Raw genomic sequence first — 26765 nt, 5'->3', positions numbered from 1 at the left:
CTTGTACATAACAAGTTGCTTTGCTCTTGCTCATTTCAAAATTCTCTCTTTGTCTTTAACTTTTGACAATTTGATTATAATGTGTCTCGATGTGTGGCTCTTTGGATTAATCTTTTCTGGTGTTCTCTGAGCCTCCTGGATCTGGATGTCTATTTCTTTCCCTAGATTTAGGGATTTTTCCACCATTATTTCTTTGAAAAGCTTTCTGCCCCTTCTCCCTTTCTTCTCCTTCTGGGACTCCCATCATGTATATATTATCCATTTGATGGTGTCCCATAAGTCCCTTAAGCTTCCTTAATTTAAAAATTTTTTTTATTTTTCCTTTTTTCTTTTTTTTCTTTTTTGCTCCTCTGATTAGATAATTTCCACTGACCTATCTTTGAGTTCAATGATCTTTTTTCCATTTGACCTAGTCTGCTGTTGAACCCCTCTATTGAATTTTTTAGTTCAGTTGTCATATTCTTTAGATCTATTATTTCTATTTGGTACTTTTTAATATTTTCTTTTTATTAAAATTGTCCTTTGTTCATGAATTGTTTTCCTGACCTTGGTAAGCATCTTTATGGCCATTATTTTGAATTCTCTGTTGAGTAAATCGCTTAACTCTCTTTCATTATGGTCAGTGTCTGTAGATTTACTTTGTTCTTTTGTTTGGGACATATTCCCTTGTTTCTTCATTTTCCTTGACTCTCTATGTTGGTTTCTGCACATTAGATAAACCAGTCATCTCTCCCAGTCTTAGCAGACTGGTCTTGTGTAGGAGATGAACTTTACCAATCAACCCAGCCCAAAATTCTGAGTGCCATCAAACCCTTCTGCTTGTCAAACCCATACCACCATCTTTGTTCTTAGTGCTTCCATGATATTATGGGGTGCCAAGTCTCATCACTTCCCCCAAAGTGGGGGGAATGCCCACATGCCTGTTCAGGCTCCTGGAGGACTGTTAATTGCTTGCCTGGTCAGCTCCCAGATGCATGCTAATTGGAAGCTGGACCCTCAGGCAGCTGCTGAGAAGGAATGTTAGATATGCAGTCTAGCCCACATCAGGGAGATAGTGGGAGATAAGGAGCAGAGTGGTCTTGCCTACTCACTCTGTACTGATCCAGGGGGAATAGCTGCTGGAAGTACTTGTACACCCATATAAAACCAGCTTTTTGTTCTCTGTCGTCCTACGGGACTTGGGAATGCTGAGCCCTGTCAGCTCCCGGAGCTAGGTAATTTAGGAGACAGTCCTCAGATAAAAGTTGCAAACATTGGGGTGCTAGATGTATAAACAAGTTCCTTCCAGGGAAAAGCTAGAGACTTGGTTTTATCGTTGGAGCAAGGGGGCTAAGGTAGAAGATGTGCCCAAACGTCCTTTCAGGCTCCAGGAGGAGCCTAGCCAACTCCCAGATGTAGATTGATTAAAAGCCTGACCCTCAGCAGCAGATGGGAAAAGTAAGCAGTCAAACCTCTTTCAGGGAGAAACTGGAAGCTGGGTATTTTTGCCTGCTCCCTCTGCACTGAGCCCAAGCGGATAGCTGTGGAAAGTGCCTGTACACCCATTTAAGAACCGCCTCTTTGTTTTCTGTGGTCCTGGAGGACATGTGAATGCCAAGCCCCTTTGGCTCTCTGAGCTAGGTGATTTGGGAGCCTGTCCCTTGTGTTGAAGCTGTAAAAGTTAGGGCATTAGATATGTAAAAAATCTCCTCCCAGGCAGAAGCTGGAGACTTGGTTTTATTGTTGGAGTGAGCTAGGGGGAGAAGGCAGGGGAAGTGCCCACAGGCCCTTTCAAGCTCCAGGAAGAGCATAGTCAGCTCCCAGATGCAGGCTAATTAGAAGCCTGAATCTTGGGCAGCAGCTGGAAAAGTTGCAGTCAAACCCCTTCTAGGGAGAAACTGAGAGCTGGGCTTTTTTGCCTGCTGCCTCTGTGCTGAGCCCAGGGGGATACCTGTGAGAAGTGCTCATGCACCCATTTAAAAACCACTTCTTTGTTTGCTGTGGTGATGGGGGACTTGTGAATGCCAAGCCCCTTTGGCTCTTCAAGCTAGGTTATCTGGGAGCCAGTCCTTCGGGTGGCAACTATAAAAGTTGGAATGCTAGATGTGTGGTCAAAACCCTTCTCTCCTCAGAGAGAAGCTGGGAGTTGGGGATTCCCTCCCAATTGTAAGGCACTGTGCCAAGAGTGGGGTTTATGGCATGAGTGTCTCAGCTGTTCCTACTCATTTCGATGTGGGTATTTCCTCAGTCCTCTAATGGGTAGGAGTCACTGAACTAGCTTCTGGATTTCTGTCAGAGTGAATTGATCCATCTGTAGCTATATATTCAGTGCATCCTTGGGAGGAGGGAAACTTAGGAGCCTCTTATTCCACCATCTTGCTGATGTACCAGTTCACTCTTATACCCAAGGTATAGTCTTTCAAGAGTTCCAAATGAAACTCTTCCGTATCTACAAGGACTCCTCCTCCTTGTAGAGCTCTGAACCCCAGCTTTTGTCCCCCAAACCCATGAGGTTCCTAAAGCCTCTGTTCAGTTTCTCAGCCTCTTAACTCTTGCCTTCAAATTGGCAAATGCTTTAGAGGCTCTTGATGAGTACTTTAACCTTTCTGAACCATAGTTCCTTGCCTGTAAAATGGGACTAATACTACAGACCTTGCAATGTTGTTGGAACACTTGAATGAAACAACTTTTGTAAAACAAATGATGCAATGCTTCGTACTTAATAGCTGCTCAATTCATGTCATTTTTCTTTCATCTTTTGTGGATCTAACCCTTCCTTTCAAGATGTTCAAGGAAAACCTAGAATGACAGCCATATGGCAGTTGTTCTAGACAGGATATGAAGGGAAGGAAAGCATTATTTCAACTGTCTTTTCACAGCATCTGAAGCACATGTACCTTATGCCCATCTTGTATGTGGAATCCAGCAACACTGTTCATCTTTTTTTCAAAATAAGCCATAAAAAACCACAAGTTATTTAGAGTAAAGTACCTAATTCAGAATGCAATATTTATGAGCTAATTTGAATTTCATATGAGGAAGAATTCTAGCATTTTGCTTACCCTTGGAAAAATAAAAAAGTATAGCATATGCATAAATATTATTAGAGGTCAAAGGACACATGAGCTTAGTGACACTTGTAATCAGTTCTTCTCCCTCACGTGCACGGAAAAAGGTATAAAAATGCAAACACTTGGCACTACTTTACAGAACCATGGATCACATCACAGAGAATGCCTCTTTTGTTTTCTTGTTTACTTTGAAAGATAAGCCTTTCTCCCCCTTCAGAAGCTGGAGACTTCTTCGCAGCAGGTATCTGAAAATAAATGCCATAATGCAAAGAACTTTCCTTCTTAACTCAGTAAAATTGGCAACCTCAGCCCGCATGAGGATAGCAATGGCCCTGCCACAGTTTACCATCATCACAGATTGGGATATAAGGTCAATGCTGGGCTCCTGGACATGCTTCTTTTAAAAAACAGCTCTATTGGGTTATTACTTATGCAATAAACCACACCCATTTAAAGTGTACATTTCCATGAAGTTTTGTATATGTGTGAAGAAACCACCATAATAAAGATATAGAACATTTCCACTTCCCTACCCAGAGATTCTTTGTGCCCCTTTGCAGTGCATCTCTCCTTCTACCCTCAGTCTCAGGCACCCACTGATATGCTTTCTGTCTCAGTAGATCAATTTGCATTTTTTTATTAGTTCATATTTTCTAGAATTTTATATAAATGTAATCATACAGTGTAACTCTTTTTTGTCTAGCTTGTTTCACTCACCATAATGTATTTGAGGTTCATCATATTATTGCATGTATCAGTAGTTCATTCTTTTGTATTACTGAGTAGTATTCCATTATATGGGTACACTACAATTTGTTTATCTTTTCACCTATTGATGGACATTTGCATTATTTCCACCTTTTTACTATTACAAACAAAAGTGCTATTAACATTTGCATACAAGTCTTTTGTGGATATGTGTTTTCATTTCTCTTGGATAAATACCTAGGAGTGGAATAGCTAGATCATATGGTATGTTTATGTTTAACTTTATTAGAAACTGACAAATCATTTTCCAAAGTGGCTGTACTACCTTACATCCCCACCAGCAATGTGTGAGAGTTCCAGTTTTGGGGATACTCCTTAACATCATTTTATTTACTTAAAGAAATTAATTCAGAACAATTAGCCTATAGTAAGTATATAGTAAGGCTTGGCATTGAGTTCTTCATTTATCCTCTATGAGTCTGTTTCTGCATCTGATAAATAAGATTAATAATGGAACCTACCTCACTAGATTGTTTTGATGTTCAAATGAGATATAGGTATAAAGATCTTAGCATATGGTAAGTTCTCAATAAATGTTATCTCATGATTATTATTATCTATATGTTATTAAGGCTATATGCCAGGGACTTACTAAGAGTTTTACGTTTCTTGTCTTATTTCATCCTCCCAAGACCTTGAAATGTAGGTATTCATTATATATACTTTACAGAGGAAGAAACTGTAATTCAGAAAAGTTAAATGACTTGCTCAAAAATCACACAACAGAGTGACTGTCTAGAATTCAAACTCAGACAATGTAATTAGAAAGCTCAAGCATTTAAGCATTATGTTAGCTGGTCTTGCATTCTAATAGGATTAAGAGTGAATATGGTTGCATTGATATCATCATTCCATGTAGGTTGTCACAATACATACTTTATCACTTGCTTTTTGGTAGACCACTCAACACATAGAGTACTTCTTTGCCCTGTGTTTCAGCAGCTTGAGTCCCATTCTGTTTTGTACATTTATGGCACCTAAACACAAGTCATGGAGAGAAATAACTCCCTGTATCCAGTATCTCATCTGTCCCCTCTGTTTCTTGAGATTACTCCATCCTACTGTCTAAGCCTTCTCCAGAACAGCCTTCTACCTGAAATGCTGCTTGAAGAGGTAGGTACCTACCAAATTGGAAAACTGCCTGAGAGTGCCTCCTACTCAAGCTGTACATATGCCTGTCCCATCAGCCAGCAATTCCACTCCTGGATGCTTAAAAGAAAAGAATACATATATTCACCAAAAGAAGTGTGTTAGAATATTCATAGCAGCACTACTTGTAATAGCCCCAAATGGGGAAAAAATCCAAAAGACCATCAACAGTATAGAAGTACATTGTGTGGTAGTCATACAAAAAATAATACACAGCATTGGAAGATTGGGATTGACACATACACAGTACTATGTATAGAATAGATAACTAATAAGGACCTACTATATAGCACAGGGAACTCTACTTAATACTCTGTAATGACCTATATGGGAAATGAAGTTTAAAAAGAGTGGGTACGGGCTTCCCTGGTGGTGCAGTGGTTGAGAGTCCGCCTGCCGATGCAGGGGACACGGGTTCGTGACCCGGTCTGGGAAGATCCCACATGCCGCGGAGCGCCTGGGCCCGTGAGCCATGGCCGCTGGGCCTGCGCGTCTGGAACCTGTGCTCCGCAACGGGAGAGGCCACAACAGTGAGAGGCCCGCGTACCGCAAAAAAAAAAAAAAAAAAAAAAAGAGTGGGTATATGTATATGTATAACAGATTCACTTCGCTGTACACCTGAAACTAACACAGCACTGCAAATCAATTATACCCCAAGAAAAATTAAAAAAATAATAATACACAGCAATGAAAATGAACAAATTGTGACTATATGCAAAAGTACATACCACATATGTATAAAAAAACATAAACAACATTGAGCAAAAGAAACCAGACCTAGAAGAATATATACAGCATGATTCCATTTATATAAAGTTTTAAAACAGGCAAAAATTGTCTATGGTATTTATAGTCAGCTAAATGGTTATCCTTGTTGGTGGGCATAGGGGGGTGTGGCGGGGTATAAGTGACTGACTGGAAGGGGACATGAGCAAGGCCTCTGGAAGTACTGGTAATGTTCTGTTTATATAGATGTTGGATAAATTATTAGTGTTCAATTTGTGAAAATTCCTTAAGCTGCATACTTATTTTTTATTGCACTTTTGTATGTCATACTTCAATTTCAAAATTCAAAAGAAATTAACCCCTTACTCTGTCCCATCCCCTCACCCCCAAATCCAAAACCCTTTGCAAGGCTGCTGATAGCACAGTTTTCTTTCATTGACCGTTCTCTCAAACATCTACTTAAAGTTTACTTCATGAGAAACTGGGATAAAACCAGCTTTTCCAACAATAAGAATGTAACAAAATTCCCTCTCCCACAACCAAATGTGTATCTCCCTTCCTCCCTGTTGCTCCATATGAAGACAGAAAAATAAAAATTGAAAATATAAATGAGAGACTTGCACTCGACAGTGTCTTTAGGTAGAAATGAGTACCTCTGGCAACTAATCGTAAGGGGCGGTCTTGGAGAATGAGTCACTCAGCAAGTCATGCAGTCAGCATAAAACAAAGAAGCAAGCAATGTGGGTATTAAAAGGATTTTTGTTTTATACTTCAGTTTGCTAAGGAAAAAAAACATCGATCTTGGCCTGCCTCTGCTAGTAGGTAGTACTCTCCATATTGAACTACAGCTTGCAAAACCCAGCAGCCACCACAGCCGTCAGAACTGCCCGTGAATTTAGACACAATGACACTAGAGACCAGATGCTTAAAATAGTTTGATATTTGTTGGTCTTTGAGTACATGTTCATACTTATGAATTAAGCAACTTAAATCATAAGACAGGAGATTAGCCAGCTGAAGTTTTTCTCTTTGGATGCTTTTGGCAATTGATTTCTTTGACTTAGATGGCAAAGCTGTCTCTTATGGGATTGTAACCCACCCATCATTGTTTATCATTCAGTTTTACTACTGGCTGAATTTCCTGGGTATGGCAAAAGCTGCAGAAATCTGTGAAATTCCTTTGGTTATGCTTATCAGAAGAAATACATCTATTGTTTTTGTCTCCTTTAGACATATATGAAGTCTGCCTCTAAAGTGAGCTATCTGATCTTGAAGCAGAGAGTAATTGGGTATTAACAGAGGAAGTACTTAGCGCCTGGCTAACCAAAGTATGATTCTTGGATAGCAAAGTTGGCATTGCCCAGGAGGTTGTCAGAAATGCAGACTCTCAGGCCCTGCCCACATCTAGAATCTGCATTTTAACCAGGTCCCCGGACGATGCCTATACATGTTTATGTCTGATAAGCACTGCTGCAGGGTATATAGAAAGCACTGACTTTGAGCAGTAGATATAATTTTTCTGATTTTGTATTAAACATAGCATGTTCTTTCTTATAGCATGTAAAATAGGTACCAATTTCGAGATTGTGGCCCAAGTCTCATAATATGTTATGAGTAGAAAAAGCCTGTTAAAGTTCCCTATGTGGCTGGGAGCCTTATCTCTTTAGATCCGTGTTTATGTCAGAAGGACAAAATGAATTGCTTAGAGGGAAACTAGAGGTGCTGGGACTTGTGGATACGGATGGTCAGTATAGCCCATAAGCCCAGGGCAGCAGATGCTGCCAGAAGCGCACATGATGCTGACTGCATGTCTGTCGGTAGAAGACCTGTGCTTTGTGGGCAGGGCAACCACTGTGATGCTTTAGGGAATCACACTATTCCTCCTTGTGGCAAAGACTGCTTATCATCCCCCAGGATCCATTATCCCTTTCTTCCTTTTGATAATAACCTCCCTGCACACACATGGAGTTTTATCAGAACATATAGCTGTCTAGCTAGAGACTACATTTATCAACCTGCCTTGCAGGGACGTGTGGCCATGATACTAAATTATCCCAATGGAATGTGAGCAAGAAGATGTATATACCTCTCATCGTTAAAAGGAAACTGTTTGGCCTACCCTCCTCTTTTCTCTCTTTCCCAGCAGATGTGGTGCTGTGTAAACAGCTTTGACCATATCTATGAGGGCAACACTCCAGTGCAGAAAGCTGCAACTAAGTGTCTGCAAATAAAAATGCCAACAAGAAACAAGCTAATTTTCCCTATATAACCCCAGAAAGGCTGAGAAATACGGGGCACAAATACTTCAGAATGTAGAGTGAGATATAGGAAAACTGACTGAAAGTGTATTAAGGAAAGTTACACCCCCAGTTTCTCTCTGTAACCATTCCCACCCAGCCACTACCACTTCGCAACCCAACATAGACAGGAGACTTCATCCCTGGGACGATTCAGCCTGAGAGGCTCCAGAGTCTGGCACACTAGAGGGTATGGAAGAGAAGCAGGCGAAATTTTAAAATTTCTTCTCCTTTTTTGACTTCTAGAACCCATAGTCAGGCTTCTAATCCTCCAGGTAGGATATTGGAAGAGTCTTTTCTGAAGAAACAATCCCAAGAGAAAAAATCTTATAGATGCTCAAATTTGAGGGTTCCCCAACAAAATGGCTGGGCCACACCCAATCATACAGAGCTTTTAGTTAGCTTTTCAGTGTTTTATACTGTACTTGGCATTTGGTATGTTCTTGCATTCTGGAAACTCATTTGCTTAATTTCTGGGAAATGTTCTGTCATTACCTCTTTTATAGTTTCTTTACCTCCTTTTACCAATTTTTTGAAAACAAGAGCTACACATGAGCAAAGCACATCATTTTAAATGCTAGACTAACAGGGATAAAGAGGAAACCCCTAAAAACTCCCAAAGGAGAAATAAAGTTTGCTCACAAAGAATTAGGAATCAATTTATAGTCATATTTCCCAGCAGTAACACTGGAAGCTGGAGCAATGCCCATAACATATTGATTAAAGATTATTTTCATTCTGGAATTCTATATCCAGCCAAACGAACATTCAAGAATAAAAGGATGGGAGGTTGGGATTGACAAATACACACTACTATATATAAAATAGATAACTAATAAGAACCTGCTGTGTAGCATGGGGAACTCTACTCAATACTCTGTAATGGCCTATATGGGAAAAGAGTCTAAAAAAAAAGAGTGGATATATGTATATGTATAACTGATTCATTTTGCTGTACACCTGAAACTACTACAACACTGTAAGTCAACTATACTCCAGTAAAATTTTTTTTAAAAATAAATTATACCTAAAACAAACAAACAAACAAAGGGTGAAAGGAAAAGAACATTTTCAGGCATGAAAAAATTCTAAAATGTATTTCCAGAAAGCTACTCCAGGATGTGCTTCACTAACACAAGGGAATAAACATACAAAGTGGAAGACTTAGGATCCAGGAACTTCAACACAGAGAAGAGAAAGGAGAATTCCTTCATTAACAGAGGAAATTGTGACAGAACAGCCATGCAGCTGGTCTAAAGAACAACCAGTACAGACTGAATCAGGATAACAGGAGATTCTAGGACAGATGTCTCGTGGGGGAGGGGAGAGGAGATGGAACTGATAGATTACTGGATGTGTTTGACAGTATTGAGAAGCATCTGTAACTCCATGGCAGAGTGGGGAAATAATTAGCAATTGTTACACATAAAACTAAGCAAACAAAGAAAAGGCAATTATTACCTAGAGAAAAAAATGTACAATAAAGGAAATAGAATTATTGTATACTCTATGCCTCAACTGTGAACAATTTCACATGGTCATAATAATGTTAACACAGGGTGTTCATTTAACCAAAAGTTACGATACAACTATATTGGAAAGATGAGGAGAGGGACAGTATGGGTGTGTGTAAGGGTACTAAATTCTGATCTTCCATTATAGGAAGTAAATAGATAATGTACAAAATAGATAAATAAGAAATCATACTATAAATATAAAACTTTGTGTATGAAGGTAAATAGAAGAAATCACTAAAAGAGTTAACAGTAGTTTTCTCTGAGAAGTGGTTCTTGGGCATAGGGAGGAGTGGAGCAGTAGCTATATTTTCTTACACGATTTTTAGTACTAATTTTGCTTTTCAAACTTAAGTACATCTATTAATTTGGTTAAAAATACAGGCAAGTCAGCAACAAACTACTTCTCTGGGAAGTATTCTTCTATAATTTGAATTCTCTGTCTGTCTATCTGTCTGTCTCTCTCTCTCTCTAATTGTGGCATGAAAGGATTTATTTCTTGTTAAGAAATGTCAGGCGTCAGGAAGCAAGTGAGCACTATATATTTGTGGTGATCCCAGTATCCCTGAGATCACATCACAGCATTCCACTCATATGAGGACTGGCCCTAGTGGCCCATTAGTATGTGCATCTGGTTACATCGCAACTGTAATTTCTAAATAAGGTCAGCATTCTTGAGCAAACAGATATGACAGCATGATTAAATGTTGAAAATCAAACCCAAGGGCATTTTAACAGGAGTCATAGTCCTGAAAGTAAAATGAGGATCAGAAGGCCTGGATAAAGGAGTGTCAGATATGGACTTAGGCCTCAGTGTCCTAATCATTCAGGAATTTTGCTTTCTTAGCCAAGAATCATCATCAGTTTCATCTGACATGAGAGTCAGTCTTCCTCCTGGCAATGCCAGATAGATGAGGCAGAATGGCCCAGATTCAGAGCAGAGCCACACAGGGCCAACAGCCGCCTGGGCATAAGGGAAACCACGCTGAAAAGAGCCCTTCAGTTTTTACTACTCATTATCCTAACTTAGTGCCTCTTCAGCCATCTTTGTGACAGCCGGAAGCAGTGACCAGTGGAGCATTCAGTCAACAAATGTTATCATCACTGAAATAATAATCATGTTATCACCCATCATAATGATGTTTGTTCTGAGAGAAGACTCAGCAGGCTTGGGGTTTCCATCTGGGAAAAACCAAGAAGAGAAAGGTGATGTAAGCAAGACAGGTATGCCAACAGGGGTGGAATAGGAGAGGGCATGTGGAATTGAGAATGGAGTAAAGGGATAAAAGACAAGTGGCAGTGAGGATAGTGGCACAATAAGAGCTACCCGATAAGAGCTAGAAATAAACTGGTTTCACAATAGTGTTGAGAGCAAGAGACAGATATTTTCTGCCACAGTCACATTATATCCACCCTGCAGTGTGTTCATTAGTCAGATATACCATTGGTCATATTTTCAATTATATAGGAGATGCTGTCAGTGCTCCTCCCACATTCTCTTTGATCTCCTCCCCACGCCCATGCATACCAGCCTGACCTCCAGTGGCTGGTACATGCATCTTTGCCAGAAGGCTGACCTGGGGCTGCTGGAACCAACTTTGCCCCCACACACAGTAGTGTCTGGGAACCAGTATTCCTCCAGGGGCAGCCTTGAACCAATGTCTGATGAGTATGGAGGTATATATGCCTCAGATACCTGGTTCGTTGGGTGGGTTATGCTGAGATGTCTGTTTTCCATTTCCAAAGTTTCCCAGCAGGAATAAACTTTAGTTGTCCTCTGTGGTAGCTGAGTTTTTAAAAGCACCTTTTATTAACTGTCTTCACTTCCCTGTATCACCTCCCCATTCCCAGCCAGTGTTCCAGTACCTCCCTAAAACACTATGCACATTCAGTTCTTGTCTGACATTCTGCCTCTGGAGAAAACCCAACCAGGACAAACATGGGCAGCGTCAAAGGTAGATCTGTAGAGTTTTACGCCTGCTACTGCAATATGGTCAAGGGCATCCCAGAAAACAGGCAAAGGATGACTAGTAACTACAGTTCCTTCCCCAGCTGCACCTCTGCCATGGAAAGAATCCTCTTCTATCTAATGGGGCCAATCAGCCCAAGGGTAAATAGTGGTGGAAATTTAGTCCAAAGAAGAGGATCTTTAGATATAATATGTCCAAGGCAGACTGTGTATTTATGAGTCTTAGGCTGGAAGGGGCAATGACAGTTCATTTTTAAATGTAAGATTATATTCCTCTCACACAGTTCAAAGCAACGTGCTGCATGCCAACCAGGGTATGGTTTTTATCACGTTACATGTGGGAACAGTCATAGAAGTAACACTGGCCCTACTCTATGGAAGATAAACATCATAATTTATATTAAGAAGACCTGTAATATAAATTTATTTGTAATATATAGTTAATATCATAGGTCTATGACATATCACTATCATGTAGGTAGTCTCATTAATGTCTGAAGTTGCAGCAGAGAGGGCCACTTGCAAGTCTTCGTATGAGCGCCTGAAGATCTTAACGGCAAGACAGTAGTTGGAAGGTAGAAACTGGTGGACAGTTCCCCCTCCTGCAAAGGTACCAGAGACCAAGAACAATCCCTTAATCCCCCAGACTGCAGGTTTTCCAGAAGGAAAACAATCTAACCCTGATGAAAGAGAGTTCAAGTATGTCCTTGGCCCAAGAACAGTGGTTGTAGCCAAATGGAAAGAGAGGTTGGGTGTCCCCTAGCCAACTAACCCTCAGAATACCTTCTAGATCAGATCCCCCATTGGGGACCAGACCAGGATTCCATGCAAAGGACACTTTAAAGGATAGTGACTAAGACAGGAGGGTTGATTCTCTGATGTGATTCTAAAACCCTCAGAGAACAATGCAGAGCTCTATTAAGACATAATAAAAGTATAGCCTAGGTGAGGGACAGTACTTGCTCCCATTTCAGCTCAATGAGTGAGTAAATGCAGGAGTGACTATAGCCACACCAGACAGACAGCAGGGGATTTAGTCCCTCAAATAATTCAATAAATACTTATTGTACATATATATGACAGCATGTAAAGATATAGTGTTCAATAATGAAAAGGATGACTTCTCTCATGGTGCTTACAGTGTGCCAGGCACTATTCTACTCTGTAAGATTCTTATAACATGCCTATAAGATAGGTATCCTCGTCATCCCCCTTTTAGAGATGGGGACAGAGGTTAAGTGACTTGCCCACAGCCATACAAATCGTTAGTGCTAGAGCTGGGATTTGAACCCTACAGTGTGCTACCCCCCAGGTAGTTCTAGCCTCTGTTGCTCTTTTGCCTTGGAGTTTACATTCTGGTCAGCAAGAAAGACCTTATATAAGATATTAATCATGTTTGCAATCATTTAATTTCAATCTTAATCTAGACCTTGTAGGCGGTGTTACGTACAGAGTGCCCTGAGCATGTTCACCAGCTTATTCACTCCATAAAAAAACATACTGATTGCCTACTCTGTGCCAGGTTCTGTGGGAGATACTGGGAATTTAATGAGAGCAAAACGGATACCTCCTCTACTGTCTTGTGGAGGGAGAGCGGTCAGACATTATTTGAATGACACACATTTATATGTGATTGCAAAGGTGGTTAATGCTTTGAAGGAAAGTACTGAGAAGATTAAGAACATACAGTGTGAGGACTTGACATTTAAAATGAGATCTGAAGGATAAGTAACAGTTTACCGTGGTAAGGAGAAGAGGAAAATACATTTCAGGGAGGTATGTACCAAAGCTCTGAGGTAAGAAAAAGAAAAATCTAAGGCACTGAGAGAAAACCAGTGAGGCTGTAGCCCAGTGAGTGAGAGGGAGAGTGGAATGCAGTGAGGTAGGTCTGGTGGGGAGGGGTCACATGACTTAGCCAATTAGGTTACTTTTGAAAGTGAAAGGGATGCTGATAATAATTAAACCAGGGCAACAGGCATAAACAGGTTTTGAATTGGGTAATCTGGGACAGACGGTGACTCTAATTTAGGCCTTGTAAAGGTTTGATTCTCTATCCTAAGAACAATAAGAAGCTGTCACATGATTTTAAATGAGGGGTGGGGACATGTGTAATCATATTTTATCATGATTATTATTTTTTAAATTAATTAATTAATTAATTTATGGCTGTGTTGGGTCTTCGTTTCTGTGCGAGGGCTTTCTCTAGTTGTGGCAAGCGGGGGCCACTCTTCATCGCGGTGCGCGGGCCTCTCACCATCGCGGCCTCTCCCGTTGCGGAGCACAGGTTCCAGACGCGCAGGCTCAGTAATTGTGGTTCACGGGCCCGTGAGTTGCTCCGCGGCATGTGGGATCCTCCCATACCAGGGCTCGAACCTGTATCATGATTATTTTTAACAACACTCTAGCCGTAATGTGGAGAATAGATAAGACATCGATAGCAAATTCAGGGAGACAAATAAGGACATTATAACAGGAATCCGAGTGAGAAATGATGGTGCTTTGGACCGGAGTGAAAGTAATGGAGATGGAAAGAAGGGGGTGGAGCCTAGTGATCACGACTAGTAAAATCAATACAACTTGAAGACTGATTGGGTTTGAGGAAGAGAGGATGACATAGGATCACCCTGGAAACTGCTTCATGAGGTCAGGAGAAGTGAGAAAGAACTGGACAAATAAAGAATGAAGAATGAAACAAATGATCAAACAAATGGCTGCTATGGCCATTTACTCCCCAGGAGGAATTTGAAGGGTCTAAGAAACTGCCATCCCAGCACTGGGGGCTACTTCTCATAGCCCCATTGTTCTCCACCATGGCTCATGGATACAAACCGATTCTTGCTGTGTGAACACATATGCACAATTAGAGAATGCAGGTATATCTGAGAGACCTAGAACTGAGCTACTGACAGAAGCAGAGAGATGGTGTTCAAGGATGGCAATGTGATTTCAGAAAGGAAATATATCTTGAAAAAGATTTGGAAGAGAAGGAAGGAACCTGGCTTGTAAAAGAAATAGGTATTCCAGATAGAAGAAAAGGCACATGAAGAAATCCTATTAGGTTGTGTGTTAAGAGTATGTTAGTGACTTTCCAAAATTATCATTTAATGTTTGAAGGGGTCTTTCTTTCTTTTTACAATAGAAGTAGAAAATAAGGAACAAGCCCAAAGTAGTTTCCCTTCCAAATGAATCACTTTTTCTTTTCTAAACCACTGTCAGATGCCATCTGATTCTGTCCCAAGTGAAACAACCAAATTGGGAGGGAAAATCCCTTCAAGGGAATTGTTGTACAAAGCACACTGATTTTCCTTGTGGATAAGTGAAGTCAGAACATAAGTTCTCTTAGCTAACATATCTTTTTGGTTGTTGTTAATTTACTTATGTCTGAGGCTGATCAAAGTAAACTGGGTTTAAAATAGCTCTCAATCAAATTAAAGTTCCTCTTACATTATTGATTTTAATCAAAATGGAAATAATGTGTAGTTTGTTATCCTTTCCAAAATTATAAGCCTCACTCTCATTTGATGTGGCCATAAGAGTGCAAGCATAACCAGAAATTCTAATTTTTACTGATATTTCTATAATGTTTCCATTTTCATATTCAACTGCATTGTGTAAGGCTGATGTTTCACTCTTTCTACCAAAAGTCCTGAAGGAAAAAAAAAAGACAGTGATGCTTCATAACAGTGTTTACCTGGTAACAAACAAATAATTCAAAGTTAAAGACTTTTAGTCTTGGAAAGAAATCTAGAGGTTAGGTTATCCTATTCCCTTAGTTTGAAGACTTAGAAAGTGTAGGTCAGAAATTGCTTGCCCAAAACTGTGTGATGGAGTCAGAAGAAGAACTCAGCTTGCCGATGCCCAGGTCCTATTCTTTCTACCATATTCCATAATCCTAAAGCTTTGTTGGGCCTCAAGCCTCATGGAGTTTCTAACAAGCTAATAGTGTAAGAAGAAGTAATGATTTATTTAATTAGTATTTTCCAGAAGGAAAATGTTCATCTCTTTTAATATCAGTGTTCAATTTCTTTTGACATAAACGTTCAATCAGTGTTCTTCTCTCTTAACATGATGCCAACTATAACTTCTTTTGGCAATTATATTGTATTGAGAAAGACTTTTCTGTGGTGGAATAAAGCTAATTTGATGAAAACCTCACAAATTCAATCTTGGGTTGCATTCTCATTTAACCTTCACTCAGCTTTAAATCAGAGGAATCAACTTTCCCTGAAGCAGTAGAAAATAATAAACAGGGTGTTTATCTGAGTTTTTTTTTTCAAGTATAAAGACAACCAAACAAATGGTAAGATGAATTTGTACTTGATTTTGTTTAAAGCTTTTGAAGAGGAATTTGTTGTGCTTGTTCAAATAAATATCTTTCTGGCACCTCAATCTTTCATTGCCAAAAAAACAGATATGGAGTTCTGTAAAGGTTAAAAGATGGAAATGTTTTAATTAAAGACTTCTTTCACATAGAAAATAAACAATAACCACATCTGGTTTAAAATGTTCTGATACTTGTATTTTATAAGAGACAACACAAATTATTGAAGACACAAATTACTTCATCTCGAGACTCAATCAGTTCCCCTTATTCCTTGGTATTCAGATAAGTTAAAGTTTTCAGTTTTATAATCAGCTAATATTTACAAAACATGATTTTAACTGTCCTAAAAAATCTTTCAGCTATCTTACTACAACCTTAAGCTACCATCCTATCTCATTTATTTCTGAACATCAAACATCTCAGAAGAGTATCTTCTTCCCTTGGCTTCTACCTCTTTACCAGTCAATTTTCAACCCCTACCTCCATTGAAACTGCCCTCTTAAAGGTCACTCATGAATGGCTGGCCTTCCTCTGCCGCTAACAAAATCTTTTGGTCTTTTTTCAGTCATCATTCTTACTGACATTTACCCACAACGTTTGACATGGTTGATGTTGATATGGTCCCTTGTCATCTAAGATGCTAAACTATCCTGGTTGCTTCATCCTATTGCATCAACAGCACTGCTGATCAGAGTATGGAGCCATGGGAGCCCCTCATTTTGGAGGAGCAAACATCATTGTTAGTTAGAGACAAAATAAGATAGAACAATACATTTGGGGGGAAAGTATTTTGGTGAGTGAGTTGTTGAGGACAGACAGACAAACCAAAGGAAGAAAAACAGTGGGAGTTTAACCAAGTAGAGCTGAGGTCCTAGTGGAAGCCCAGATGCCCTGGCAGTAGGGCCACCCCCCTTTTAGTGGTGCCATCATGTTGATTTTTTCAAATGCAAATAGCATAATAATTAGAGGTAAATCCATCAGTGGTCTGGAAGGAGTTTGGGAAGGGTTTGTGCCTCAGACAAAGGATGAGGTCACAAGGGAAAAAAATCTGGGTTAAGTGCATAAAAATTTCCCTGGACTTGCACACTTAATACCTTCTGGGGCCAGCACACACCTGCTGTTTCTCCCTCTATATTGGTAAAGTCTGTGTTGGTAAAGTATCATCTGATTGCATATTCGTCTGTTCTGCTCATTGGCCTAGCTGCCTATAAGGAATCTCAGTCTGGACAAAAAGACAGAAGAGCACTTTCCCAGCCTGGGATCAGAGCAACTGAAGGACCTGCTCCTCAGATTTCTTCCCCTGCCCTGCAAACCACCCGCTGGGTTGGCTCAGCCAGAGTTGGGGGTGGAAGAAGAAGAGGCATTCAACACCTTCTTTCCTCTCTCCTCTCTCCTACCCTCCTTCCATCCTTCAGTAACATGAACAGAGAACCTAATGAATGCCAATTACCCTGTTAGACACTGAGGGCACAAAAATTAGTAAGACTGGTTCCAAAACTGAAGTAGTTTATCGTCTTAAGGGGAAATGTATAGCTTACAAGCACCTTTAAGTCAATATTTTTTTAAACCATGTATTCTAATCCTTACATTGCTCCCAACTCCTACCCATCCTAGCCCCTCTTCCTGATTTCTCTATTTCTATTACAGGTAATCAAAGGTTACTCAAGCTTAAAACTCTAGATTTATCACTCAGTTTCTAAAATAAGCATCCCTCCCTTCCTTTTCTACTGCTATGCCCTTGGTTCAGATGCTTATTAATTTTCTACTGCACTAACATGCTTGCTAACCTCCCTGCTTCTAGTTTCTCCCCAGTTCAATTTATTCTGCTCAAGTCCACCAAATTAATTTTCTTCAAACACGGCACTGAGTATATCAATATCCTAGGCAAAATAATTATGGACTCCACAAAATGTCTATTCAAAGTACCTACCAGCTTACCCCAACTTATCTTTACAGCACATTTTCCACCATTCCAAATGCATACTTTATTCTCCAATTATATTAGTGTGGTAGGCTGAATAATGGCTCCCAAAATGTCTGCATCCTAATCCCCAGAACCCCTGAATATGTTACCTTACATAGTAAAAGGAACTTTGCAGATATGACCAAGTTAAGGATCTTGAGATGGGAAGATTATCATCAGTTATCCAGGAGGGTCCAGTGTAATCACAAGGGTTCTTATAAGAGGGAGACAGGAGGTCAGGGACAGGAGAAGGCAATGTGACAACAGAAGCAGAGATTAGAGTGATGCAGCCATGAATCAAGGAATGCCAACAGCCTCCAGGAGCTGGAAGAGGCAAAGAACAGATTTTTCCCTAGAGCTTCCAGAAGGAACCAGTCCTGATGACATCTTGATTTTAGCCCCATACGACACATCTTGGACTTCTGATCTCCAAAACTCTAAAACAATTAATTTGAATTGTTTTAATTTACTAAGATTGTGGCACTTGTTATAGCAGTAATAGGAATCTAACACAATTCATTAGCTATTGCTCCGTAAATAACTACCAAATCTCATTTGCATACAAACATAAGCATTTTACCTCTGACTCACAGGCCTATAGGTCAGCTGCACTTTGCTGATATTGCATGGGTTCTGCTGGCTCCCCACTCTTGGTTCAGTTCACCTCTACTCTGTGTATCTCTCATTCTTCTGGAAATAGCAAGTTGCATAGAAATTATCCTTCTCTAACTCGGCAAGTACATTTCAAGCATTTGCTCATAACATATCTGCTGACATTCCATTGATCGAAGCAGCTTACCTGGACAAACCCAAGCTCAATGGGGCAGTAAAATATCTCCTGTCTCTAGTGGGAGGAACTTCAGGGTCTCAGGGCAAAGGACATAGATTTAGGGAGTTTGAAGTAATAGGAATAATAATGCAATATGCCCAGTGGTGTGCTGGTACATCAGTTTTCAAAAACAAACAAACAAGAAGAAAACAAACAAAAGAACACTGATTTATAGAATTTGTAAATATTCCCACTTTGGTTGATTTCAAGCTACCAACATGACATCACTGAACATGAAATTGGGAAGAGATGCACACAATGGGCTCTCGTAGCCAATACTAGTCAGTTTCAGCATAGCATTGGATCTGCAAATCAATCAAACCAGGCTCATGCCATTCTATCCTACTGAAATTCCTCCACCTTTCAAATGCCACCTTTTGCACAAAGCTTCTCTGCTTTCCTAACTAGAAGTGATTACTCCCTCCTTGGCATTTTCAAAGCACTTTCTTGTGGATATTTTTCATTCATTTTTCTGGGATACCTATTGTGCATATAGACTTATGTCCACTGGTTTTCAAGGTACTAGAAGGTACGGACTGTGTCTAACCTATTGAGATCCTGCAGCACTTTGCACACAGTAGGTATTAATAGCTATCTAGTAGATGAATAAATGAATGAAGGAGACACATAAAAGGATAAAAATATTAATTAGATTATTTGGACAAGTGTTATCCCAGCAGAAAAAAGTCATCTGAAAGAAATAGGCCAACTAAGAATTCCAAGTAACCTAATCCCAGAGAACACAAGAGTCCTGAGCATGTGCAGTGAGCGAGAAATTTTGTCTTCCTAACCTGTTCAAAGCTGAGAATTTGAAAACCACCACAGAAGTTAATTCTGACAAAACAAAACATTCTCTTCTCCACCATTAGGAAGCAGAAGTTCCAACACCCACAGAGAATTTGGAAGCCCTCAATGACTGAAGCAGTGGAAAATGAGTCTGCTTCATAATCCATAGCAGTTTTGCAGAAATCCTCCATTTTTATTGTCAGGAGGAAGCCACAGTTCTTACCACCTGGCAGCTGTCGAGACCTGGGATTCAAACTGGTAGAACCAAACTGGTTTCCTGTGTAAATACCTTTTTCAATCCTATCATCAAACTCATCCCTGTGGATGAGGCGCTCTTCCAACCTCAGTGCAAGGCAATTCTGTTTGGAATTGAGATTGTTACTGAGGCAATTTTTAGGGTTTGTGATTCAAGCACATTCATTGGTAGGGTAAGAAAGTGTAGAGGCATTGTGGCTGTCCACTGTTGAGTTCATGAAATGAAAAATAAGACTTTCTTTCATTGCTATTGCTTTTGGTCTTTTTAAAGCCCTTGCATACTAGGAGAAAGGGGTTTTTAAAAACTGAAATGCAGATAGAGTTCTTTTTCTCTCAAACAAAGCATCTTTGGTACAGATAGCAAAGCCTTGGTGCATAAAATATACACAAGGGCCATCTTCCCTTCCTTCATTAAGAATCAGGGATAACTTTACATGTGTAAGGAGAAAACTTACAGATCTAGACAATATTCTTTCTGGAGTGAGGCAAATATAGCTTGTGGAAAAATATACCCCTTCCTTGGTCTGCCATGTCAACAATCTCCCTTCCTGCATAGCATGAAATGTCCACAATTACAGTGGCTTCTCTGGGTTAAATAATAGGCTAAACATTGATTCAAATGGCTCCAATTAAAACATACTCATTTGTTCATTCAATTAACCATTTATTGTATAACTACTATGTTCCTGACACAGTGTTTGACACTAAGGATTCCAAGATTAATTTTTAAAAATGAAACAAGAGGGGGCTTTCCTGGTGGCGCAGTGATTAAGAATCCGCCTGCCAATGCAGGAGACACGGGTTCGAGCCCTGGTCCGGGAAGATCTCACATGCCGTGGAGCAACTAAGCCCGTGTGCCACAACTACTGAGCCTGCGCTCTAGAGCCCTTGAGCCACAACTACTAAGCCTGCGCGCTACAACTGCTGAAGCCCGCGCACCTAGAGCCCCTGCTCCGCAACAAGAGAAGCCACCGCAATGAGAAGCCCACGAAGCCCGTGCACCACAACAAAGAGTAGCCCCGGCTCGCCGCAACTAGAGAAAGCACGCACACGGCAATGAAGATCCAATGCAGCCAAAAATAAATAAATTTATATAAAAAAAAGAAACGAAAAAAAGAGAATCCCTATTCTTAAGGAGTTAAGAGTCAAATAGGGAAAATAGGCATAAATAGTTGGATCTTAGATGTCCTCATGTCTGATCAGACACATAGATTTGAAAATCTGTTATTAAAGAGTGAAGCCAGTGTTCAAAGGGAGCCATGTTAACAGTGGCACAGATTCCATTAGATCTTACTCCCCACATACTCTTTGAAAACCTCAGACTTCTTTAAGGTGTGCCTTGAAGATCTCTGGTAGTTCCCATGGAGTACTTCATATGTACTCATAAAGATATGCAGTCTAACCAAGAACCTTTGTGTCCTGGCCCAATGGGCTGCAGTTCTCATGAGAGGTGCTCAATAGTACATCCCTTCTGTATAACATTCAGTTGGGTGGGATCCTGGGTTCTCCAATATCTTACAGATATTTAAGGATTCTATTTTTTAATTGTCACACGAGCTCTCTTCTCCCTATGGGCCTATACTAGTGCAAGGGATAAATCTGAATGGCAAACACCATGCTATACTCAAAATCCCAATGCCCTTGGAATTCTTAAGCTATAACTTATTGAACCACCCTTACTGGGCCTGCCTTTTTCTTCCTTCAGGGTGATTTGGCTCACAAAAGGGCCTCTTCACTGGTTGAGAAGTCATGATTAGGCATATCTGCAAAGTTCTAAGACTCAAGCTGGGACCGTTGCTACTCTTGTAATATTTAAGCAGTTTGACTGGTGCAGCCTAGTGGAAAAAACAGAGAAAGCACCCTATAGGAAGTCACACACAGGCTGAGGGCTAAAGGATGAATCAAGAGTTTCCCAAGTAAAGATGAGGAATGAAAATGTCAGCAATGAGGTAGAATAAGCAAATGACTACATTTCATTTGAACACTGAATTGTATAAGCTAGTATTGTCTTGTAGTGCACATAGTGGGTGTATGTCCCATTTCTAGTATTACATATTAACACATCACTGATCTAGTCAGTGTCAGTGGATTGATATAAATAGTTTGAACACACCAATGTATCATTGTAATTCTTCTTTAACTGTTTTATGCAGACATCACAAGTTACAGTAATACCTATGTAAATCAAAATTGGTAATTAAATTGAAATACTTATTTTAATTATAATATAATTAAATTACTCTTTTAGTTGAAAAAAAAGTATGGAAAAATTTTTCTTATTAAAATGAAGGCATCCAGTTGATACAGAATTGAGAGGAGATGCAGAAGCTGGTGCTATGACCAGAACAGGAAAGAAACAAATTGGGATAAAGTATGCCACAAATTTCACAATGAATGGCAATTGCAATTTGCTACAACAGAATAAAACAAAAAAGCTATTTGTGTGTAAAACACTTTAGAAGAAAATAAACTGGAAAACAGTAAGAAAATATTAAAAATAAAATTTATTTCAACCAATACATAGTGAATTTGATAAGAAGTTTTACATCAATAGTCAAAAAAAAATCAGTGAAATGGGCCACCTGGAATCAGAATGAAATTTCTAACAAAACATTTTTTAATAATTTATAACTTTGGCCAGCTATCTAATGGCTTGGATTCTTGCACAAAAAGAAAACCATATTTAGACAGAGAAACAGTGAAAGATTTTTCATTTCCATTGTGGAAATTGTTTTAGAAAATTATAAGATAAAGATTTAAAATGATACTTTACGAAAAGTGAATGATTCTCAATTATGCCACCAAACAGTTACCTGTGGCATACAAGATGTTTCTAACAATTTCAAAGATCAGTTGGCTTAAAATTTGAAAAATTGCATGTACTTTTCTCTAGCTTTAGATGAGTCATGCAGTGTAAGTGACATTGCCCAATAATACTCTGGGTACATTTTGTCTCAAAGGACTTACAAATGTATAAAGAAATGATGTCAATTAGAGACCTAAAAATCAAATTTATGGTGTAGATATTTTTTAATCTCTTACATCTGTCAAAGAAGAATTTCAGCTAGATATGAAAAAATTCATGTCTATAATAACAGATGATGCTTCAGCTATATTAGTTTCAAAAATATGGATTTATTGAATTTTTAAACAAAAGACTGATGTTTTTCTTTTTGCTTTGTTCCACTGTATAATACATATTGAAAATATTTGTGCTCAGTTTCCTGAAGCAAACTTAAGAAAAGTGTCATGGATACAGTTATTAAAATTGTTCAGTACACATGCAAATGCTATGAATCATTGCCAGTTTATGGAACTGCTGACAGAAATAGAAGACAATGATCATCTGTTCTTTGCCAATGCTTATTGGCTGACTTGTAGAAGAGCTTTGCAAAGATTTATTGTACATTACTTTTAAATAAAATTCAAGATTTTCTTAAAGCAAAAGGAATACTTGCCAAGTAGTCAATAACCAAAGACAAAAATGGTAGTGGGATTTACATTTTTTCACTGATATCAGATTGCACATGAATAAACTAAACTTTTATACCAGCTTTATTGAAATATAACTCACATACCATACAATCCACCCATTTAAATGGTACAGTTCAATGAATTTTTAGCATATTCACAGAGCTGTGTAGCCATCACCACAATGTAATTTTAGAACATTTTCATCACCCCAAAAGAAATCTCATACCCATTAGCAGTCATTCCCCATTTCCCCCTAGTTTCCCCACTTTCCCTTGCCCCTGGCAGCCACCAATTTACTTTCTGACTATGGATTTGCCTATTCTAGACATTTCATATAAATGGAATCATACAATACGTGGTCCTTTGTGACAGGCTTCTTTCGACTATCACAATGATTTCAAGGTACACTCATGTTGTACCATGTATCTACTGATACATTTATATTTTCGTTTCTTTTTATTGCTGAATAATATTCCATTATATGAATATGTAACATTTTATTTATCCATTCATCAGTTGATAATATTTGTATTGTTTCAACATTTTGGCTATTATAAATAATGCTGCTATGGACATTTGTGTACCAGTTTTTGTGTAGATATATGTTTTCATTTCTCTTGCACGTATACCTAGAAGTGGAATTGCTAGGTCATATGGTAACTTTATGTTAACTTTGTGAGGAACTGCAAAACTGTTTTTCAAAGTGGCTGCACCATTTTAAATTCTCTCCAGCAGAATATGAGGGGCCCAATTTTTCCACAGCCTTGCCGACACTGCTATTATCTGTCTTTTTGATTATAGCCATCCTAGTGAGTGTGAAATGGTATCTCATTGTGCTTTTGATTTGCATTTCCCTGATGCCTAATGATGCTGAGGAATGAGCTCATTCTGAAAGTCCAAGGAAAGGAAAAGCTTATTTGTGAGCTAGACAGGTATGATAATTTACGTTGAAATTGAAACTTTTCATAATAGAAATCACTGATAATGATTTTCACATGTTTCTAACATGAAACAATATGCAGAGGATTTAAACTGTAATTGACAGCATTATGTAAGTTGGCTACAAAAAAAACTACAAGAAAAATTTAAAGAATCTTTTTTTGATAAATTGAGTTATTTTTCAATTTATACAATACCCCTTTGAACTTATTCATCATACTGAGTTGACACAAGATTTAGTGAATTTATTTAACTCGGACAGATGTAGTTTGAAACTGATACGCTTTTTATTCAAAGTCAAATCAGCTCTAAAAACAATAAACTGGCTTTGTCAATATGGATGCAAGTGTTAAAAGAAGATGATTTTTTGGTACTTGCTTGATTTCAGCTCCTGGAAAGCTTTTAAGTATGCTTGGAAAAACTTAGGCGTGTGAATCTACTTTTTTAACTGAAAATTATATGAAATCTAAATTCAGTTCAAGTATTCCCAATGAAAATTTAACATGCAAATTGAAATGTACTGTAAGTATGAAACACAGGCCAATTTTCAAAGATTCAATATGAAAAAAATAATATAAAATATCTCAATAATATATTTTTCATTTTGATTATTTGTGGAAATGATAATATTTGCATATATTGAGTTTAATAAATTTTGCCATTTAAATTAATTTGACCTGTTTCCTTTTCCTCTTCATAATAATTAATTTCAAAGGTTGATCTATATTGTTAAGGGTGATACTGGGAGTAAAATTCTGTATATAAAGAGCAACAGTGAACTAAAAGAGGAGGGCAGGCATGTTATCATGAAGATAAGTTGCCAGAACTGGAACTTACCTGCCAAATCACTATTTGCATAGGTCCAGTGCACCCCCAAAGAGAGAAATCTTCATGAAGATTAGAAGTAGGTACAATCTTGAACAATGGGAGAGGATTTAAAACCAATTTAAGTTATGATGCTTTGGTACTTTTGAAAACTCTCATCTATCTACATATTTCTTGATTCTCTGGGATAGCAGATCATGGCTGGGATATGCAGGCAATTATTGAAGCAAATCTATATAAGCAACTAAGGAATACATATGAACAGTATGTAGGATTATTTTCACTTTGCAGCCAGTTAGATGTAACCAGAAGGGCTAAATAGGAATAATACTTACTACAGAGAACAATTTAGAAATTTTAGTACAGAAGTGAGCAAATTGTTAAATGGAAGATTACAAAAGAAACAGCAAAAAATTATTTTTATATTATACATATGCTACCTTTAAGTATATATGTATATATTTAAAGTATATATTTTAAAGTATGTGTATATGTGTCAGAATATACATATATATGCATATGGAATGATATATAACACAACATTCACTATATTAGCTTTGGTTATCTCTGGGAAGCAGAATTACAGGTGATTTTTATTCCTTTCTTTTTGCTTGACTGTGTTTTATAAATTATCTACAATGAACATGTATCCCTTTTGTACTAAGAAAAAAGTCTTTTAAAAAGTAATCTGAAGACTTCCTACCTATGTAATTGAAAGCTGCAGTCTTCTGAGCAGAGCATAACCAGAAATGGAAGACATTACAAAGACTAAACAATCATCACCTCCCCTCAACACACAGCATAAAGATGAAAAGAACTTCCAACAAATTAAGTCTCAGTGAAATTCTCCAACAGCCACTTTTGGCTCAGCAGAAGGGCACACATTTTTTTCTCTGTTGCTTGGCTTAAGATGTCTGGTCACAAGCTCACTGGAGTGAGGTGATACCAGGCAGCCTCTCCCAAGCTCACGCAGACACGGTTTTCTATGCAGTGCAGCATAGCGGGTAAGGCTAAACTTTGTGGGACACCCCCCCCCACTGACTCTGCTCCCAAGAACACATGAAAACCCCATGAACAAATTCTTAGTTTCCTACTGGGTGCTGATTTTGCACATTGCTCTCATTCTCTTGAAACGCAAACATGATGGATTTCTTTCACAGAGTAATGTGAACAGAAAATGCCTTAAGGTCATGGGGTGAGAGGTGGGATTCAGTACAAGTGTCTGGAAAGTTTAGATTTCCATGGTCAACTGCACACTAGGGAATTTTCCCAAGTGACTCTCTTGGTTATAAAGCTTTTCCCTCTCAGCTCCAAACCTACCTTGCCTTGCTTTGTTCTTTTCTCCGAGGCAGGGTCTGGGACTCTGCCAGCTACTTTTCCCCTTAGCCAGCTGCTCCCTGTTGGACTCTGCCAATAGGGGGCGCACACGGGAGTCTGTGAGGGTCGAGGAGGGAGAAGGGACTTGCTCATCCCCGTTTGCTCACTGTTTCTGTCAGCATCACTCCAGTAAGGTTTCTTCACCCAGGCAGTGACGTTTGCTCCCTCAGAGACATCTACACCAGCTGAGAAGCTCCCCTCCTCCGAGTTACTCAGTTCTAACAATCCCAAACTCTGCCTTGTGTTCTCCAGTCCTAGAGGTAGAAGCAGCTTTCTGTAGCTACAACCTTGCAATATTTCAGTCTTCCCCTTTTGCCTTTCCAGATACCTGGTTAACAATTTGTTATATTAAATTCTCTCTGTTAAAACAGCTCATGTGCTTTCTGTTACCTGACTAAACCTGCCGGATACAGTCAGAGAACTGAATTTCAAAAAAGGTGAAGGGCACATTATTAATAGAACATATTAGGTAACTTTCTTCTGTTCTAACAGTTGGGCTTATAATTGATAGACAAATAAA

Source organism: Mesoplodon mirus (assembly GCF_964341445.2).
Source record: "Mesoplodon mirus genome assembly, chromosome: X".
In the NCBI taxonomy this organism is placed as follows: domain Eukaryota; kingdom Metazoa; phylum Chordata; class Mammalia; order Artiodactyla; family Ziphiidae; genus Mesoplodon; species Mesoplodon mirus.
The sequence above is the reverse complement of the archived record's forward strand: the minus strand, read 5'-3'. Positions refer to the sequence as shown.